Source organism: Ornithodoros turicata, unplaced genomic scaffold (assembly GCF_037126465.1).
Source record: "Ornithodoros turicata isolate Travis unplaced genomic scaffold, ASM3712646v1 ctg00001358.1, whole genome shotgun sequence".
Classification (NCBI taxonomy): Eukaryota; Metazoa; Arthropoda; class Arachnida; order Ixodida; family Argasidae; genus Ornithodoros; species Ornithodoros turicata.
Genome location: NW_026999568.1, coordinates 53,428 through 62,780, shown reverse-complemented (window position 1 = coordinate 62,780; position 9,353 = coordinate 53,428). Strand labels below are relative to the sequence as shown.

Here is a 9,353-nt window from a genome sequence, read left to right as displayed (position 1 = left end):
AAAAGCGTTTTCTTGACGTAATCGGCTGTATTGCACATGCTGCTAATGTGTGTAAGGAGCTCTGTAGCATACTTCACTTTGAGACTCATTTATTTTGTACAACAGAATGTCACCGCAGGTTCATAAAATTGTATGCATTGAAACGCCTGAAATGGCACATTAGATTTGTTAATCGTTCGCTCAAAAAACAAAAGTCGCGGCACTCAGCAGCAGCACGCAAAATGCGCAAGCTTGCCAGAGTAGAAATGGTGCAACACAAGGCAATAATGCATAGCACACCACAGCAAGAGTAAACAAATATGTGCATATGCAGTCAACATTTGCAGCATACAGTGTGTATTCCTTGTATTGTGTTCTTCTGCCCGTGATTCATTCAGTGTGTTGCACATTATGGGATCCTAGCTTTTGTACATATATACATAATTTTGTGAGTGTATATAGCTGACTGAACATTTTCATTCATTCGATAATGCATTTGTCATCTGCATCCTATATTGTTGTTTTTGCTACAACTCAGTGGTACTTATTCAGTGTTGTTAGTGTCATGTCAGCGCCACCATACCCACCATCTGTGCTTGTCAAGTCGCAGCATGTTTATAACACTGTTGACTGTTGGGGCTTTTTCTATCACTTGCTCACTCTCAATTTTCTCATGACCAGAGTTGTACGTAACGTGTTTTTAGTAATTGCGTTACTAGTAATCCACCTTTTCAGTATTTTTTAATGTAATCAATTAATCTTGTGAGCAAGTAATTTTCCAAGTAATCTGATTACAATTTGGTAATCAAATACTGAGTAATCGATTACTTTCTTAACCTTCTGTGAGCAATGGCAACCCTTTCAGCAAACCAATCTGTTGTTCTGTTCCACAACGAGTGCGACTGAAGCAATGACGTAGAGGTCACTGTGACGGCCGTCTCTAGTCCACACGTGTTTCATGCACACCACAGTACTACATAACCTCTTACAAGGCGGCCTACTGGAGCAACAGTAAAATAAGTGACTGTATTTATAAATTGTGCGGGCTGGATAGTAACAAAACGAAGCAGATGATTCGATGTTGTTTTAAATGCGTGTATGTGTTTTATATGTTGCTTTCAAATGTATTTGTGAATTTCATGGTTGTACACTGCAGGCAAAGTAACGGGAAAAGTAACGCATTACATTTTTAATCGGTAATGTATTACATTTTTTATCAAGTAATTTGTAACGGGAAAGAATTACTTTTTGTGCAGTAATAACAGTAATTGTTATCAATTGTTTTTTTTAAGTAAAGTGTACAACTCTGCTTATGACGATGTCTGCCCTTCCCTACTTGCGTAACACGTAGCCTTGCTCTTTCGTTCAAGGGACCTGATATGCAAGATAAATGTGATCACTGATCAGTTTTTGTTGTTCAATACTCAGTAGTTCAGTGTTTTCTACTACTGGCTACAGAAGCGGGTGTAATCACTTAGCACCACTAACATTGAGAAATGAATTGTTCACGAGCAACTGTAGCGGTATATTGCATACACACACCTTCAGTGTGGACCTGAACTGAATGTGATTTGTTTTTCTTGCCGTTCTGCTTTCACTTATGCTGTGCATTTTATTTTTTATCCATAGTGGAGGCCTTGTAGTTTGTTTGTACGCATAAACTTTGCGAGTCTATTCGGGTCATGAATGAGTTTGTTGATGTCTACAGTATTCTATGCTTGTTCCCAACATGTTCTATTTATTGTCTACGCGAAACATTTTTTATGCGATTTGTAACTTATCGCCGTTTTGTAGTTGACACCTTGACAACAGCCAGGGAGTGAAACTGGAACGAAACTGAAACCGTTTGGAACCCAATTTTTTTCAAGTACCGTAACGGCAGTTCACCGTCGGAAATTAGCCCAAACCGTAACCTGTTCCGATTCATATAAATCATTTCAAGCGTGAAGGCGAACAACTTTGAATGCGATATATTTGCATAGGTATACAACTCAACAAGTGTTGTAGTATGTGCTTTTACTAAAGCTTTTCGTTTATTACTTGTGTAGACAACATGCTATATTATGCGCTTGAACCAAAATATCGGATGACATACGCATCGTATGACATGTACTGCGTACGTCGAGTTATGAACTGTATTACTGGGATCCTTTAAGACAGCAAGCGTTCCATGTTGTTTCCGCAAATATTAAAACGGAGATTACCGTAACCGTAATGGAACCAATATTCGCTTCGGTTTCACTCCATGTATATATGCACTGACGTTTGTTATTTATGCAGATGTATTATTTTTATTTCATGTTGCGAATAAAATACATTGTCACTTCATTGGAATGAAATGTGGATACACACAACTTGCATGCCAAAGTAAGTACAACGCATACTTACCAGAAAGTGCGTGAGGAAACAGGAAGCAGCAAAACCGACGGCGGATACGTATGTGCAATAGCGTCCGACGCAAGCCTCAGCCTGAACGAGCTACGCATCCCTCTATCCACATGCAGCGAGACTGCGCATGCGCAGTAAGAGTCCATCATCCGCAAGGGGCGCTGTAACGCAGGAAATACTGGCTCCATTGCAGCCAAGGGAAGTGTCACCCGCCTGATGTAACGACGAGAGACGTAAAACGAAATACAAATCACATTTTAAACTTTTTGTGGGATTCTGTGCATTTTCCAGAAGCTTTCTTTGAATCACACACTCTCATGTCACGCTGCGTTGTGTGGCACGCTACAAACTACTGCATTTTATGTCTAACATCTGGATATTGTTTGTAATGAGCACCGTCGCACAAAAACATGCACACGAAAGCTCCAGTATCCATGTGGTTGCACACTATTCAGACGCAAAAGAAGTACCAGAGCACATATTGCCACTTAAAAATGGTATTATTAGAAATGTGGTGTCTGAAGAGTTAGGGCATAGCATAGATCCTAGAAATCAGGTGCACCTTATCCTTCTGTAGAGTGCGCTTTCAATTCACAACTCAGCCCATGGGGTGTAAAAGTCTTAGAGGCAATTATGTGACTTGTCGTCCTGGGTGACATCACTGGCCAGCCTCGGAATTAATTCCGTGCTCAGGAATTATTGTACAAATCACTTTGTATGTAGGACATGATAAGCAATATGTAAGTTGCAACCTTGTCTGCAGCATTCTCGATTGCCTCTTACCTTTACAGTTAGAGACACGTTACCAAATCATTTGTAAAGGGCACTCTTACAGGGGCCTTGTAACTTGAGTTTTTAATTTATAAAATTTATAAAAATAAAGTATACAATATGTAATATGAAATTTATATAAAATAAAAATAACATTTTTATAAAAACAATTTATAAAAAAAAAAAAAGGCTTCATGGAAGCAATCCGTTAGCATACCCATTGCACATGAAGCACAATTATATATGCTTGGACATCATCTAATTAATCTTCTGAACCATATGTGAGGCTGCATACGAAATTTTTTATGCGCATGCTCTACCTTCCTATTCCTACATGTACACACGACATTTATGTCTGGTGAACAGGGAATATCTCACTAGAAATGAAGACATTTGTGCATTGTTTCGCAAGCAGATAAATATATTTATTTACATTTTCCATCAATCAACGATGTTGTGGCCTGGTGCAAATATTAATTCAACAAGGAAAGTACTTACATCTTGTGCGATAATGTCAGGAACACAAAAAAGCTAGATTTGAAACCACTCTTACGTCGTAGTAGTAGTATTTGTGTGAAGCTACGCAATTCCTGTCCTGCAAATAATTTAAACCATATGTTTCATCTGCCAGCGTGATGATCCCCTGAAAAGCAATTCACACTTGGCGGGAACTACCGGTTCTGAAACCTATCCCTGACATGTGTAGCCATCAGGGAGGAAACCCAAGGGCTGCGGTGGAAAAGACAAACACACACGGGCTATGTTCTCACTGTGTATCAGCTGCTCTGGCTACTAAGAAGAACATGTTCCAAATTAATATAACATGGCTTGACATGATACGCCGGCGAAAGCTAACCAATAAAATTAGTAGTTAAATGTACAATACGTAAACACTTGCCATAACATGACAGTTTCCTTCCTGCATTCATGCGCTACCATTCAACCCACATAAACAGTGTACTGAATTTTTTTATAGCATTACACGTCGTTTGACAGAACTTGAACAAGATTATAGCACACGATAAAAGTAGAGTGAACATAATGTGCAGAAAAAATGGCTAGGAAGCAAGCGAGCTGGTGAAGATGATGCATATGTAAAACCCCGAGACTAGGGAACACAAAGGGACGTGTTTGTGTCTGTCCCTTCGTGTTCCCTAGTCTTGGGGTTTTACATCATGCATAATGTGCAGCTTTCCATTCACGCTTAATGGCCGTAGCAGTAATGCATGAAGGCCACTGCTAAGTTGTGTTGAGAAACACCACTTTATGTTTGCCATGTCTAAATGAAACGTACCTGACCTGATCCAAATTAACCGTTCTGAGTCTGGAACACACAAAGAGAAAAACGCAACACACGCCACAACATTAACAGATAGGCAAATGAGCTGTGGCGAGCTCCACCTTGGGACAAAGTCAACAAGTAATTCACCAAAAGTCAATGAGCGCCTGAAATGTAACATCTCTGACTGGTAGCAGGACGGTCCACGTTCAATTCCTGGTGCTAGCACTGACTGGCTTTTTCATGAATTATTTGTTGAAGTTTCGATGTGCTTGAGAACCATTCGTCAACCATTGTATCCTCATGAGGTGATGAGGGTTTGTCATCCCAAAGAGACTCCCTTTCTGGCATGTGTCCTTATGGATGCTCATCACTGCAGAAAAAAAGAAAAAAGAAAAAGCATTTAATGACAAGAAATGGATAGTCGTATTTACTGTATAATGATTGTGCACAACAGAAAGAAGACTTTCGCACAGAAGGCTGTACTTCTTGAGGTCTAACATCAAGTTACAAAATTCCAGAATATATGACATGTTGTAAGGTAGAGAATAAGTAGAGTTATTGAGTTGTCGAGTTGAGTTGAGGGGGGAGTTGTACCCCCTTTTTATTTTATTTATATGATTGTATAATTATTTTTATGTCTGTACCAACCCTCGCTCTCTACATTACAACATGTTTTATATATTCTGGGATTTTGTAACTTCATGTTAGACATTAACAAGAGCAGCCTTGTGCACGAAAGTCTCGTCTCATTAAAATTTAGATGCTCTCAACAGTCTTCTTTCTGTTGTGAATCTCTATCGCAGCATACCTGCACATTGCTGTTCTACGTACTGTGACTTTGCAGTAAGAGTATGGACTTTGGGTAAAAAGACTACACAGCACTGCTCAGGTATTTTTGCCTATCGAACAGTATGTATGTATGCAGTATGCACACAGTATTTGTGCACCGGACCCACTAAAAATGTAGTGAATGTGGCATTGCCCACGGTAATGCACCAAGTTGAACACAATTATTGTAGAATCCAGGTATTTTAGCTTACATGTCAAGCCAGTACCACATCCAGTGTGAAGTTGTGACAAATAAATAGTTTCCATTTTTCTTAGCTCTCAGAACACAGACAGTGAATTAATAAGAGTAGACAATGTTAACATGAATTCTGGGCTATTCTTCAATTAAAGATTCACAGATAGTAAAGGCACCTTCCTCAATGGACGTTGATGACACTGAAAATTCTAAAACGTTATCAGAGGCGACATCAGCTTCGTGTGTCAAAGGATTGTATGTCCAACAGTAATCCAGCTAACAGTAACAAAAATGTGCAAAAGACAAATTAACTGAACTGTAATACCTTCTATATCAGACAGTGAAGCTTGTAACACCCCATCCACAGGAACCAGTGTCCAGACAGCAAAAGTGCTTGAACTGGGAGATAGCAGCTAATCGGAATGGCGACCTTTGTTTTCCACCCTGAAAGCACAGGTTGTAACTTTGAGGGCAGATTTAAAAGTGGTGTCAAGATGTCTGCATGCGAGTGCACATGAAAAGTTGAACATAGGTGAATACTCAAATTATAACATCACATTGTCATACCTGTTGGTGGAGGTAGACTGCAACTAACGTGTCAGCAATTTCTTCATGCACCAGATGCAAGCCAGATCATGCTTCATTTCCGCCTTCAGCGTGCACCTGTGATAATTCAGAAGTTAGATTATCAATACTATTGTGTTGTTAATCGTGGTTATATCAGAGTAAGCGCAGTAGGACAGCTGCACAATCGATTCATTAAGCTTGCTATTTTTTATATCTGAACCTCGACTTACCTTTTTTGCTCTCGTTTTTTGCCTTGATCCTCCGTGGCACGTTCAAAATGTTGTGCGTCGGGCACCTCAGATTTTCATCAGACGATTTCAGATTCCAAATTGCCTCTGGAGTCGCGCGTAACCTATGATAACATTCGTGGACGAAATCCTTGCAGTGGAAATTAGCAGGCACCACTGTCAGCCAAGAGCTTCGCACTGCTTGGTCTTTTGGCAGCTTATAATAGGTAACACTTGAATGCTCCGATGAATTGTTCTAACAGCGTAGCACCGTCGCATCTTCGACAACTTCGCCGTGGCATATCACGTATCATATCGCTCCAGCCCATAAAAGGCAAGGTCAGAACAAGGAAGTGCACTTTCCAAACGACGCCGTGCCAAAAAAAATATTCACATGCTTTGTTTCCGGCTTAGCAACAACATAACAGCTGTTCGCTTATGTACGATGCACAGAGGACGAAACGAAAGAAGCCAAGCGGCCAAGCCAAGAGCATAGGTCGGCGAATTCACTCATGATGTCCATCACCGACATCATTCACCATCACATCACTCAGAATGATGTGATGTGATGTTGAGTTTGATGTTGAATGATGGGAAATGATGTTATGTGATGTTGAGTTTGATGTTGAATGATGGATAATGATGTGATGTGAATTTGAATTTTATGTTGAACTATGAGCAATGATGTGATGGTGACAGTAATATTGAGTGACGGACAATGATTTGATGCTGTTTGATGTTGATTTATATGCGATGATGAGATACTGAATTTGAAGACCCTGCGATGGGTTTTTCAAGTTGAAATCTGCGGTTTAGGTTGTGGGGTTGATATTAGTCGTGGGTGGTTGGATGGGTGCATACAACTACCCATAGAGTAAGCATTGCAATGCAAGTATGCATGACAAGACATGAATAAGGTACCCCATTTTCAGCGTACCTCTTCTCGTGCCCTGTGATACTCTGAGCTTAACGGTAGTGGCGGGAAGGTTTCAGTTGTATGTGTGACCTTGGTGGCTGGTGGGTGGGAGGGAGAGGGGAGTTTTCAGTTCACCGTTATGTTCAGGCTTTGGAGTGGAGTCGGGGTCTCGGTCGTTTGGGAGGAGCTGCACTTGGATGAATAACAAGGAGCAGGGGAGGTGGGCTGACCTTGGCGCGCTCGCGCTCTTAGTTTCGCGTCGCCTCAGAGCAGGTGTTGAGTTATAAGGATGGCTCCAGCATTAAGAGCGGCGGGCTGTTATATCTGATGTGTCATATGTGGGAGGGGAAGGGCTTGCCGTTCTGCGTTGTATTTAGAGTTGGGGACTCTGTGGTGTTGCACTTGGATGTCGTCTGTAAGAAACAGAAAATGAGGGTTGACCTTGGCGTTCTCGCGTTGTTTGGTTTGCATCGCTTCAGAGCAGGTGCGTTGTGGAGGTTGGTTCCAGAGCATAAAGAAGCGGCGCGTTCGGGCTTATAAATCGGTTATGAAAATCAGTCTTTTGGCACTCCTTCCTGTTCTTTTATTACTACTGGCAATGAACTATTCCTGGTGTCTAGGCGAATGAGCGGGTATACAAAATATGGGACGGGTATTGTGCAGTATGAACAAAGTCGCTGTCATGTGAACAGAATGACAGCATAAATTGCCCGACATCGTTTTGGGCAACCAGAGCATACCACGCTTCCGCCTTATGATTTTTTTTCGCAATTCTTGCAAAGGCAGAATGCAGGCATATATGAAAAATTGTCCAGGAGAATGTGGCATTATACTGGGTTGCATAATTTTGGTTTATAACCACACGTACTCTGCACACGTACAGCCGACAACCCAGTAATTATGCTAAACAGCTTCAGGACGTGCCCCAATGTTTCATTGCACACAATTTTGTTTGTGTCAAAGATGAAAGTCACTGAAAAGGTTAGCCAGCCGTAGGGATCTGTCCCTTCTATGTTCTTCCAGCCTCAGAACATCAGTTTCTCTTTTGTTTGTGTGGTTTCGTTATCCGAATTTGTCTTTTGTTCCTCAGTACGACGGTCAAAATAGTTTTCTGTCAGGAACAGCCTAACAGGTTTAGTACAGAATAGGAAACAAAGTGACGACTGTTATGGTCCGCAGGTATGGTCGGTGACTGTATTCGACACGTCAATGAAGTCACTGCAAGAGAGACGAATATAAAAGAAAATATCTGTAGAACGATTCGGCCTCACGTACAGTGTGCTCTCACGCCTGGACATTTAAACACTTCGTGGCAATGGAATCGGTATATAGACACTACTTCGAACTGCCGATACCGTTGTCCGGCCTGACCTTTCGAGCGCCGTCGAGTTTTTGATACAGCCCGGTTCTGGAATAGCATCACAGATCACTACGACGATCCCAAAGGAACTGCGCATGGGTGCGCGCGTTTCTTCCAGGTTTCAGCCAGGTTTAGCATAGAGCGTGACTCACATGATATTCAAGTTGTTCGGCCCACGTCGTATAGACGATATCAAACCAAACCAACGATGCTTCAAGCCGAGAAAGCCCTTTGGTATCAGAGCTCAGAGGGAAAGCAGGCCCGCGTACCGCCGAACTAGCGGATGCACGAAACATGCCGCCAAAGAGGGTTCGCGCGGGTTGAAGCGACTGTGAGCAGAACCCAGTGCAGTGCTGCGTGGATGGGAAGCGGATTGGAGAGACGTGTCGGCCGTTTCAGCAATCACGGCTGCCCATGGGCGCTCCCAGGATTTTTTTCCAAGTGGAGGGGGAAAGTGCCAGGGAGGCAATTGTGCTATCGCCTACCACCTCTTTTTCTGGAGGCGGACGTTGCGGACTGTGCGGGTGCTCAGAGGTTCTTATTATGACATGTGACATGTCTAATGTAGGAAGTAATAAATTGGCACGTATGTGCACTGGTGCGACCAGCTGTTCCAGGACGCTTGACGTGTGAAAGCGCTGAATGATTTAGAAGATTTTTCAGCAATTGAGGTAGTTCGCCAGTGCACACAGCGCAGCGAAACTCCACAAGACACGGCCTATTCCATTACCTGTTGCAAAAACGATGCCACCGTGTTCACACATTCAGCTGGGAGATTGTTATACATGAACAGCGACCCGTCGATAACCAATGAAGGAGTGCTCATAAATATACACTAA

The 9,353-nt window shown here is 42.1% G+C and overlaps 1 long non-coding RNA gene across 2 annotated transcripts; it reads right to left on the bottom strand.

The window, feature by feature from the left end:
• Positions 1-3,627: 3,627 nt before the first annotated feature.
• On the bottom strand, positions 3,628-6,324 carry LOC135376897 (uncharacterized). 2 transcript variants are annotated; one of them, XR_010417896.1, is made up of 4 exons: positions 6,242-6,324; positions 6,012-6,107; positions 5,770-5,888; positions 3,628-4,790 (listed from the first exon to the last, which is right to left on the bottom strand). It is a non-coding gene; the product is annotated as an uncharacterized LOC135376897 (long non-coding RNA). The 2 variants fall into 2 exon arrangements; XR_010417895.1 differs by having other exon boundaries at positions 6,012-6,311.
• Between the last annotated feature and the right edge of the window lie 3,029 nt (positions 6,325-9,353).